Source organism: Poecilia reticulata, linkage group LG16, assembly GCF_000633615.1.
Source record: "Poecilia reticulata strain Guanapo linkage group LG16, Guppy_female_1.0+MT, whole genome shotgun sequence".
Lineage (NCBI taxonomy): Eukaryota > Metazoa > Chordata > Actinopteri > Cyprinodontiformes > Poeciliidae > Poecilia > Poecilia reticulata.
The window spans coordinates 33065097-33076791 of NC_024346.1; positions in this window are offsets into that span (position 1 = coordinate 33065097).

Sequence of the window (11695 nt, forward strand, 5' to 3'; positions counted from 1 at the left end):
ATAGGTTACAAGTTACATTTTTGATTCTGTTAGACGCTATGGCCCATTTCTCAGAAAAACAGAAACTTATCAGGCCACAGAGACATGGTGTGATTTCAGGGAGTGTCTTCAGTCCATATAGTCAAATAACCTCTTCCTTCTCCTCAGACGTTGCACAGACTTTTTTAGAAACTCTTCTCGAATGTAATGGTAAAAACGTCTCCTTTCAGTGCTGAAAGTGAATAAAATAAGTAAAGATTTCCATTCTCAACATATGTAAAAAGAAAACCATATAAACATATTTTATAAAATGCATAAATATATGCAAATATATGTCAGTTATGACATCACTCTCTCTGTGATGTCATATCATTCTCTTTTGTTATGACATCATAAAACTGTCTCTAAGTACTTGAACTTTCCCAAGATCTTTCATTCGAGCACTGAAGACTGGAGGAGACTTTTAAAACTTGTAACATGGAGATTCTAGAGTTCATTAAGGACCTCGAAGAATTTTACATTAGGGTTCAAAGAAGCAGGTCAGAATATTTAAATACAGAAGAGTTACTAGGTGAAATTGCAGGACTGATTAAAAAACTTAAAAGATCTTACAATTTAAATGAGTCAGATGAAGATGAAATAGTGGAAGCTATTCTTCAAAATTTTAATCAAGAAGTGCCGCAGCAGCAGGGTCCAAGCTGGAGTATGTGGAGCTTTTTATCTAATTGTGGAGAGTCGTTTGTGAGCGGGTTGAGTTTTGGCCTGGGTTTTGGAGCAGCTGCAGGCATTGCTCTGATTGTGTGTACAAAACTCAAGTCCTAAACTGTTCTGTCCTCTTCTGAATCTGGATGGTGCTTGAGGGAGGGGTCCCCGTCGACCTGATCTTCAGTTGCAGAACCTGGCTCTCAGGACGTGGAATGTCTCCTCTCTGGGAGAGATTGGGAGGGGTTCCTGCCACAAGTGGAGGAGTTTAAGTATCTGGAGATCTTGTTCATAAATGAGGGAAAAGGGAGCAGGAGATTGACAGGCGGATTGGGGCAGTGCCTGCTGTGAAGCAGCCGCTGTACCGGTCTGTAGTGGTGAAGAGAGAGCAGAGTCAAACAGAGACAGCTCTCGATTTACCAGTCGATCTATGTTCCCACCTCATCTTTGGTCATGAGCTTTGGGTCATGACCAAAAGAACAAGATCACGGATACAAGCGGCCAAAATGGGTTTCTTCTGCGAGGTGTCTGGACTCTCCCTTAGAAATAGGGGGAGAAGCTCCAACATCCGGGAGGAACTCAGAGTAGAGCCGCTGCATCTCCAAGTTGAGAGGACCCAGTTGAGGTGGCTCGGGTGTCTGGTAAGGATGCCTACTGGGCGCCTCACTGGTGAGGTGTTCTGGGCACGTCCCACCAGGAGGAGGCCCCAAGGAAGACCCAGGACATGCTGGAGGGATTATGGCTCTCAGCTGGTCTGGGAACGCCTTGGGATTCCCCCCGAGGAGCTGGAAGAAGTGGCTGGGGAGAGGGAAGTCTGAACCTCCCTTCTGAAGCTGTTACCCCATGACCCAGAAAGAGTGGAGGAAAATGGACGGATGGACAAAGGTTTTTGTCATCATGCAGTTTCTAAGGGCTCGGCATATAAGAGGATGAGGAGGCTCTACTAACAATTCTGTCATCATTTGTGTTGGTTGAGGTGAGGAGAAACGCTGAGACCCAGGTAAGATGATGAAGTGATGAGTTTAATGGTAGATGTCGAGGTAAAGAACAGGGAGCACAAGCAACACAGAGAAGCAGACTGGTACACACAACGAGGATCCACGAAGAACAGACAACAGGTGAGACTAAATACACATGGGGTAATCAAGGGAACGAGACACACCTGGGAGACAATCAACGGGGAAGACACAGAGACAGGAGTCACAGGGAACAGGATCACACAGAACTCAAAAATAAACACGGATTATGACAGTACCCCCTCCTCAAGGGGCGGCTACCAGACGCCCAACAGAAAAGTCCAAAAACAAAAACGACCCAACAGGGTGCGCGGAGGGACGACGGCAGGAGGGCTGGAGTCCAGAAAACAGAACTAAATCCAAACAGGAACTCAACACACAAAAAAAAAACAGTCCAGGGACCGTCCACGGCACAGGAGGTGAAGCTCACGTGGGCGGTACTGTGGATGGTGACGTGGGAGGCGGAGCAGAGGCCGCGGAGGGCGGTGACGCCGGAGGCGGAGCAGAGGCTGCGGAGGGCAGCGGCAGCGGACTCGGGGAGCTGCACACTGGCAGCGGACTCGGGGTCGTCGGCGAACTCGGGGGGGTGGAGCCAGGGGAAACTCGGGGAACCAAGGTCGCTGCTCATCAGCAGCGGGCAAGGGGAACTCTGGGGGCGGAGACAGACGCCGCCTCGGCGCGGGGACCGGAGGCAGCTGCAGGCTTTGCCCAGGGGCCGGGACCTCCGGCGGCTCAGGGCTGCGGCGGCGTCGGTGCCCAGGGGCCGGGATCTCCGGCGGCTCGGGGCGGCGGTGCCTAGGGGCCGTTGTTACCCCGTTGTTACTCCTCTCATGGGGCAACCTGTGGAGGTCAAGTTTTATTCACCAGTTAGTTGTTTTCTCTGTTTAATTCCCTGAAATTGGTTCACTTACCTGGGGATTATATTGTTTCTTCGGTGAAAACTGAAATCCTGGGTACGCCTCGCTGGAGGAGAACGGTTACTAGATGACAAAATGAATACAAACACGATAGAAGAAAATACTAAATAGATTCCTCAAAGTGAGGTCCTTACCTGGGGCTTTGGGACTTTCTGTTTGGAAGCCATGTCGTCTACTGGGTCGTTTGGACCTTCTTTCCTGGCATGAAGAGAAAACGACGTTACTCACCTGGAATGTATTGCTTCTTTTTGTAATGGACAACCAGGTTGTTTACCTGTAATTTTGGGTTTTGTTTGGTTACCTGCAGCATCCCCTGAATTGGGTGGTTCATTTGGAGGTACTGGTTCTAAAAAGTTTTAGATACTTTGATGGTAATGTGGGCTGCACAGTGGCACAGTTGGTAGGTAGAGCTGTTGCCTTGCAGCAAGAAGGTTCTKGGTTCRATTCCYRKYCCCRGTCTTTCTGCATGGAGTTTGCATGTTCTCCCTGTGCATGTGTGGGTTTTCTCCAGGTACTCTGGCTTCCTCCCACAGTCCAAAAACATGACTGTCAGGTTAATTGGTCTCTCTAAATTGTCCCTAGGTTTGTATGTGCATGGTTGTTTGTCCTGTCTGTCTCCTTGTTGCCTTGCGACAGACTGTCGACCTGTCCAGGGTGACCCTGCCTCTCACCCGGAACGTTAGCTGGAGATAAGTACCAGCAGGGGTGAAAGTAGTTTTCAATTCTTGGGGGTACTATGACAAAAAAAGAAAAAGAAAAAAAAAACAGAGCCTCATTTTCAACAGTGGAGCTATAAAGGTTGAAAGAGGTTATTATTCTGGAGAAAGTCTAAATAAATATTTAGCCCACTAAATAAGAGGCAAAAAAAAGTTTGATAAAGAAAAAGTTTCTCAGACTCTGAGCCCGACAGCACCAAACTATTTTTTTATATTAGACAATTAATTTAATTTCATATAATTATCGCGGAAGAAGCCATTTGTTTGTTAAATACTTACTGAAAAATATTTACAGTGTTTGATGTTTGTTGTAAATGATGTAAACTCACAAGGAACGAGGTAATTAGTCCAAGTTTGTCGTTTATTGAATGTTCAGAAACTACAGCGGCTGTGATTCGCCAAGACAAAGGTAAAACCTGAACAGGTGATCGACTCTAAACCACTCGCACCTTTTTACTCTCCGTCTGTCATTTAAGCACAGCCGTTGCCATGGCAACCTCCTGAGCTCCACAAGCCGACCAGAGATTACGTTAAAAATATAACATTCAGTCCGTTAGATATCAAGTTTCCATTAATAAGCCTCCCTGAACACCGCGGTGATTGATTAGTTAATTTTAAACTCCTGCTTTGTTATTTTGGTAATGGAACCGAAACGCACAGAATTGCGCAACACCTTGTTGAAACAATAATCACTGAGATTATTATTGTTGTTGGGTCATTAATTTGAACACGTTTTGTTGATTTTGTTGTTGTTGTTCTTTGACAAAGTTACGAACGTTTTAAGCGAGTCAGAGGAGGACGTGCTGGTCTCAGCATCCTGGCGCGTTCAGTTTGTCACCTAATGCCGAGATCGACTCAAAACCTTCCGCGATCGACGTGTGGCAGCCCTGCTCTGGCAAAGCACTAAGAGTTCAGAAACAATATGAAATGGCGAAAAAGCGATTCATTAGCTGATTAAGTCGTGTTTTAGATTGTTCTTGAAAAACTAATCACTCACGGCTGCACAGTGAACCTATTCATGTTTTACAGCAGACAGCCGCTCCCCTTTCTTACAGGTACTGCGTACCGCCGCTAAATCTTTTTCACCCCTGGTACTTTGTTAAACTGCTGGTATTGTCTGTGGACACTATTCCAAAGGCTAATTAAATATTAAAGCCAAACCTTCATTAAAAAATTTTTCCCAATAAACATATCAACCAGTTCGGTGATGATGCAGAGCGTTATTTGGAAACGGTAACCGATGCCAGTCTGATGCCTGTCTTCTTATCAATGCCTTGAAAAATTATTCACATATATGATGTTTTTTTGTTTGTTTGTTTTGTGGTAACAACAAAGATGTGCATAATTAAGAAGGGGAGGTAATGTCACACATGATGTACCATGTTTGTATTCTGACTCCTTTGGTGAAAACTTTTGTCGTATCATATTTTTTTATAAATACAGCAAGGACTGGACAATACGGCTGAAAAACTTATCACAATATTTGCATTTCATATCAGCCAATGCCAATAATTGTCAATGTCTTTAATTATTAATTAGTTCTTTGTTTTAAATAAATTAAATGCTGCCAAACTAGAGGCATTACGTTTCCCGTTTTATCCACAGTTTTCACTCCATCCAGTTGTTTCTTTTGTAGCAGTTATGAGGCACAGTGGCGAAACCTTAAATATCTTCTGCGCAAGTTACTCAGCAGGTTGTTGCTAGGTAACCAAAGTGTGAGTTAGTTGATGCCACCAACCTTGCTTAGCTCGCTAAAGTGCAATTCCTGTGAACTCTGACCAGCAACTGGGTCCTTGTTGAAAAAGAAAAAGCATATCCACAACATGATGCTGCCACCACCATGTTTCAGGAGGGGCTTTCCACCTCTACTGCATTTTTAGTCCCATGTGACTAAAAACACAAAAACATTTGTTATCACCTCCTTTCAACAAAATCCTACAAATCTTAGCTGAGGCAGTGCCCGTTTGTGGAGTAGGAGACTCACCCAGAGTTTTTCACCTGAGCACAGAACCTCTGAAGCCTTTCCTTCAACTTCACCACTTCATTGCTACGTGTTGCCTTGTGTTACTCTAGATAGAACATCAAACTCCAATAAATTCCCCTGTATGCTGCAAAAACACAAAATCTTACCAAGTATTTCTGGTCTAGTTTGTAGTGCAAATATGTTGGCACACTTGAAATAATAAAAACTAACTTACATGTGACTTTTCAGCAAGATATAGAAGCTTGTTTTAAGTAGATAATTACTTCACTGGCAGATTACTTCACTTATTACAAGACATTTTTTCATGTTATAAGTGAAATAATCTGCCAGGAGAACAAGTACTTTTTCATCAATTTTAAGTAATCATTGACTTAAAACAAGCTTCTATATCTTGCTGGAAAGTTACTTACAACTTATTTTAGTCGTTTTTCAAATGTACTAAGATATTTACACTTGTGACTACCCCAAAAATATTTGGTGACATTTTATATTTTTGCAGTGTAGTTTGCAGTTATAATGTGACAAAATGTGAAAAAAATACAAGGGGTGTGAATACTTTTCTACAAGAAAATATTCTTCTGATTCACTATTTCTCTCTTAGTTTCTAAACTATGGCTAACTGAATATAAAACAGTTGTCATAAATGATTGAAGTGAAAAAGAAATTCTGTTTGATTCTTTTTTCTTTTCTTCTTTTTTAATGGTCACTTTCCTTTCCAACCCAGGCAGAAATTTTACAACAAATCTTGTCGTCAAATCAATCAAGTCAAGTAAAAGCCACTTGACCACCCTGTACTTAAAACCATTCATTCATCTCTTTAAGGTGTGCTGAATCCTCCCTTCTCCTTTCCAAATTAATCATCTCAAAGCGAGTGAATTCGGGGGTTTAGAACATGAGATCGCTTCATTATCTCTGGCCTGCTGTCAAAAAGACACTCTCATTCCCCCTGCCCACATCCAGCCTCTTCCAAACCTCCACAGCTAATTACCACCGCTTTCATTTTATCCTGATGACGAAAGGGAGGGGATAAAATCATTTAAAAGAAAGAAAGAAAAAAAACAAGGAAGAAAAGAAAAGAAGAGAAGACGGTTTGAACCTGGAACAGAAAGTGGCGGGGAGCTAAAAGAGGACGGAAATACAATAACATGTGAAGAGATGGTTCAGTTCAAGCCTGAGAACAAGGGGTGGGCTGAGCCTGAGTCGTGCTGCGACTTAAAACAAAGGATTCAAAAGGAGCCGCATGAGAACGAGCAAGTCATCAGAGACAGTTTGTGAGGCAGCTAACAATCGATGCTGTCATCCCGGTGCTCCCACCGTCTCCTCTGCTCTGGTGTTTTACTGTAGAATTACTGTGGCACTCAGATTCAGATTAAATACACTGACAAGTTATCACACATCAATATCAAATTGTTTCATCGCAGCCCTTCCTGTCTTTTCTCGTCAGCTAAAAGGGCGGAGGAAAATTCCAAGCAGCCACTGCTGCCGAAATTCCACAGTAGCTCCATGAAAGAGGTCAAGCATCGCTAATTGCAGATGCTAACAGGGCAGCGAGCCTGAACGAAGGCGGAAAAATGGATAATAATAATTTAAAAAAAACCTCTCAGACATTATCTGCTCATTCTTTGTGTGGTTAGATTTGAATGAGTTATGTGAAGCAAACAGCAGAGGGCAAACTGTGTCAGTGAAACTATCCAGAGCAACGATTAAAAGCAAGCCAGGGTTAAGAGAAGAAGAAGTTATATTGAAATCCTGTCCTCAGCTTATGGAAATATTGATGCATATACAGCATGATATGAAGTGCACTTTTGCATGCAGAGGGACACTTTCTATAACTGTTTCAGGAGGAGATTTGCATGGCAAGTTTGTATTCTAAATGGAAAACGTGAAGGAGAATTTCTTTCTTTATTTATCCCTTTTCTCTTTTTTGCTTTTATTTTTAATTTCATAGAAAGTCATGCCACAAACACATTTTTACTCGGAAACACACTGAGGCTAAAGGCAGGCAAAAGTTTTAAAGGAAAATTATATTATTCGTTGCTGGAAATGATTTAGACACACTTTATAGACAAATATATTATTTTTTATGTTATTGATTGGAAACTTTCAACTTGGAGATTTCGGGCCTTGGTGCAACACATTTGGACACCACTGCTCTAAATTATCCTGAGTCGTGGACGATGGATGAATATGTTGTATTTTAGTTTAACAACAACTGTAGCCGCTGACATTCTGTTTGACCCACAAATCCTTCTTGGTCGCTGTGTCGACCTCAGCCGCTGTGTTGTCACCCACCTGAGTGAGCAGCTTAACACCGTGATCCAGGAACAACAGAAAGCATGTCACAGTTCCTCACAAATGCTTTTGAGAAGTGTGAAAGCGGGATGAGCGTGACCTGAAGGTTGGCTTGCAGGCGTTTTAAAAGCGTTCTGTGGGTGGACGGGCCTGGCCGGGCCAGGCCGGGTCAGGCCGGACCACGCTGCCTGAGCTGAGCGTCGTCACAGAGTGGTCTTATGGTGTTCAGGGATTTCAGCAGGAGAAATCCTCTTCTGCAAATCTCAGCCTGGAGAGCTTTATCCAGCTCTGAGAGGAAACACATTTTAAATAATGAAGTGCAGCGACTGGGGGTCGGTATTTATCATATTGTTTTATCATTTATCGTGTCAAACTTCTCATCATAATAAGAATATTGATTTATTGTTATTGTGATCATTTCTGATTAAGGATGCTTAAAACTGACCTTGTAGTACTATTTTCTTCCACTTTGTTCAATGAGAGCTTCAATATATTTGAAAATATGATGAAATGCATTTATGTTTGCCGTTTAGTGATAGAAATCACACTTCTTCATGTGATTTAAATAAGCGCATTACAAATGGGAATGTTTTTCTAGAGCAGTGTTTGTGTTTGTGGGTCTGTGATTGCCGTGTCATTCAGTCACAGCCGGAAAGTTATCTAAAAAAAATAAGTAAATAAATCAATAGCTTTTAATCTTTTATCATCGTCACAATATACCAAAAAACACTGCAATACGTCACAATGTGAGGAAATATTTCTTCATTATAGAAGTTTCATTTTAGACATATATCTGCTGAAAGATGAGAAAATAATTTATACACCCATCACTGACATTAATTTTTGGCCTTTTATTTCTGAATTTTAGTTGTTTAAAGTGTGGAATGCTAATATAAAATGCAACTTCTGTGAATTAAATAAGAAAAAAAACTGGTTCAAAATTATAAAAATGCACACGCTCTACTGCAGGGAACGAACACACATTTTTTATTTTTATTTTTTGTTGCCATCAGCAAGCTTCTTCTTTATTCCCTGCCCCGTTTTCTTGGCAGTCATGGTGGAGCTCATTTAAACGGATTGATTTCCTGCCCTGGGCTCCGTCCACTATAAACTGTCACCTCTGATGGAAGAACATCGGTTCAGTTGTTCAAGTAAATTTGCAGCTGCTCACATAGACAAGCCAAATGCCTTCCCAAACTTTGTTTTAAGGTCAGATGAGATGAAGGTGGAGCTATTTTTTGCTACAGCTGAATGTTTGGAGGAATCATGCTGGGGATTTCAAAAAGCTGCCGAAAAAGTATTGAGTGTCAAACATGGTGGTGGCGGCATCATGCTGAGACATTGTTTTGCTTCTGAAACTGGGCAGGTAAGAGAAGAAGAACAATAACCTTCCGGATTTTTCACCTTCAACTAAAATGAACAGCTAGATGGGTAAAGCTTTCAACGGGGCAGTATTATGTATTCTCCAAGCAAATAGTGCCATTTTATAGGACAATCAAAAAACTATTCAGTTGTTATAAAATGCTGTATATATCAACTTAAAAGAAATGTAATTTTGTAATTTAACACCTTGAACTTGGGCCACACCCTCTTTAGAAACACTCCTCTATTAACAACGTTTTTACCAGCGTTGCACTGAGTAGCTCCTATAATGAGCTCAGCTGATGTGCAGTTCTAACAGATGTTTGTTAATTGCTGCTGGCTAGTCTGTGGAGTGGAGCAGTCGCAGGGGAGGGCTGCTCCATGAGGCGGAAGCTCAGAAATTGCAGTTTTTTCCAAAGGAGGAGCTTTGTCTTCGAAGGTGGAGCTAGGTCCACCCAGGTGTTTTGCACAGCTGAATGGTTGCCATGGGAGATTTAAAGAATTTGTCAAACATGCATGCGAGAAACAAGACAACGTTCCAGTTATATTTTTGATCAGAGAATTACATTAAAACCTGATATGAAAGCTCAAAAAAGTTGATTTTACATAACACGGAACCTTTAAAGACATCAATGTCAGTGTATGACAACTTCTGACCAGCACTGCATCGTACTGCATGGGATTTTCAACACATTAATGGCTCTGTACTCAGAATTAAACCTTTGAAACTTTTCCAACAAAGAAATGGATATAAAAAAACATCGTCTGACCTTGAAAGAATCAGAACAATAAGAGAAGCAGCGAAAGGAGGAGATGAAGAAAGATTTCTCCCGTCGGTTTGATGTGAATAACCTGCGTGACTTTGCTTCATAATACGTCTCTCTGCTCTTAAACGTTCAAACACGTAATAAGCAAAACTCACAGCCCATAATCTGGAGAAGGCAGACTGATTTCACCAACGCCTTCGACTCACTGACAGACGTGACCTTTGGTGAGAAAAGTGTTGGGAGTCCTGATTGTTTGTTGTCACTCTGTTAGCTGAAACACTGCAGGCTGCAGGTTACCTTTAAAACTCTGTGACACATTTTGTGTGTTTGAGTAACTACTTTAGTTCCTGTGAAATTAATCCATGTCCAAAAGTCTCAGAGGGATTTAAAAAAAATAATAATTTGCTGACTCATAAGAAAAGAGAAAGGTCTTAGATCGATCCAGAGGTTCAGTGAAGCGAACAGCAGTTTGGGTCACAGTATGAAGAGAACGAAGCCGTGCCAAAAATGGATGAAAAGCCTGCCATGGTGGGCATCTGGCCACAGAACAGATACATTTGTTAAAAGTTTGCAACAGAGCTAAAAATAATGTCTTACCCCATAGTTTCATTCCTTTATTGTTTATATCAAGATCCACTTCTTAACACACAAGATGGCGCAATCAGCGACATCACACACCAATGTAAACAGGAAATGCTGAGCCAACCCCACATACACACCTGCTGTGGTTGTAGCGTCTAAAAGAACCAACAGTGGTGAGAAGAAAAGAAACAAATAAATAATTTACCAGAAATGAACCTCGTAACAACAGAACTAATCTGATCTGGTAGTGTGAGTGTTAGTTAGGGCCCAGTGGTAAATAAACACAAACTAACCACTTTGTCACGGCCATTTTGTTACAAAACTGACCTCATGCTGCCATGATCCACGCTGTTGAATCCTTTTATGTTCTCCTTTAGTTTTACACCGACATCTACACACAGACCTGCACACATACACGATTATATCAATACACATTTTAAATTGTGTACACTCTAAGTAGTAGTAGTTTTCTACCACTGATCTTTTTCCTTATTGCTATACTTTTACTGTGTATATATGTATACACAGTAAAAAAATATATATATTTTTAAGATATTTCCTCATTTTTTACGCAATTTGTTGCAACTGTTATTTGAAGAAAACTTTGAATTTCTAGCATCTTTAGTCTCCAATATTGGTTGATGTTGACACACACAAACTGAAAGACATTTGAAGCTGTTACAGTTACTGCTTATTTATACTTTTATTAATGATAATGCAGGTGTTCAGACATATTTTCTAATAACCAGACTGGCTTTTTTTCCCCCCCAGCACAGTGGTGACAACTGATGCTAGTTTTTCCATCTGAAAACAAACAGAAGCAACCGAGGCAAATTTATGCAGAATCATGAGTGCAACTTTCCAGAAATGAAAAGCGGTCATTATGATGTCGGCACACTAAAACGACTCTTCCCAGAAACAAATTAGCTTTCACAAGGAGCCAAAATATCCTTATCTGTACAGTCAAAGCGAGTGATAAACTTCACATCACAAAACCCGGGTTTTAAGGCTTTAGTAGGTACGAGTGTTGCCATGGTTTTTGCTTCACGGTTGCGCCATAAATGCTTTATTATTTTCTTTTATCCAGCTCCATCTTGTTACTGAGGTGACCTTCATGACGCCTCCCGTGTCATGAAGGGGTAAATAATGTGGCATCCTGCTCATGGTTCGTTTCCGTAAATATAGCTTATTCTGTGAGCCGAGGAGAGCCACAAGTTGAGCTCATTAGTCACCTTGAACTGCAAAAGGAAACAGGGCGAGAATATCTGGCAAATAAGGAAGACAGCATGAATTTTATGTGAGACTCCAACTGGTTAATGCATTTTAATGAACCGTTATCTATCTATCTATCTATCTATCTATCTATCTATCTATCTAT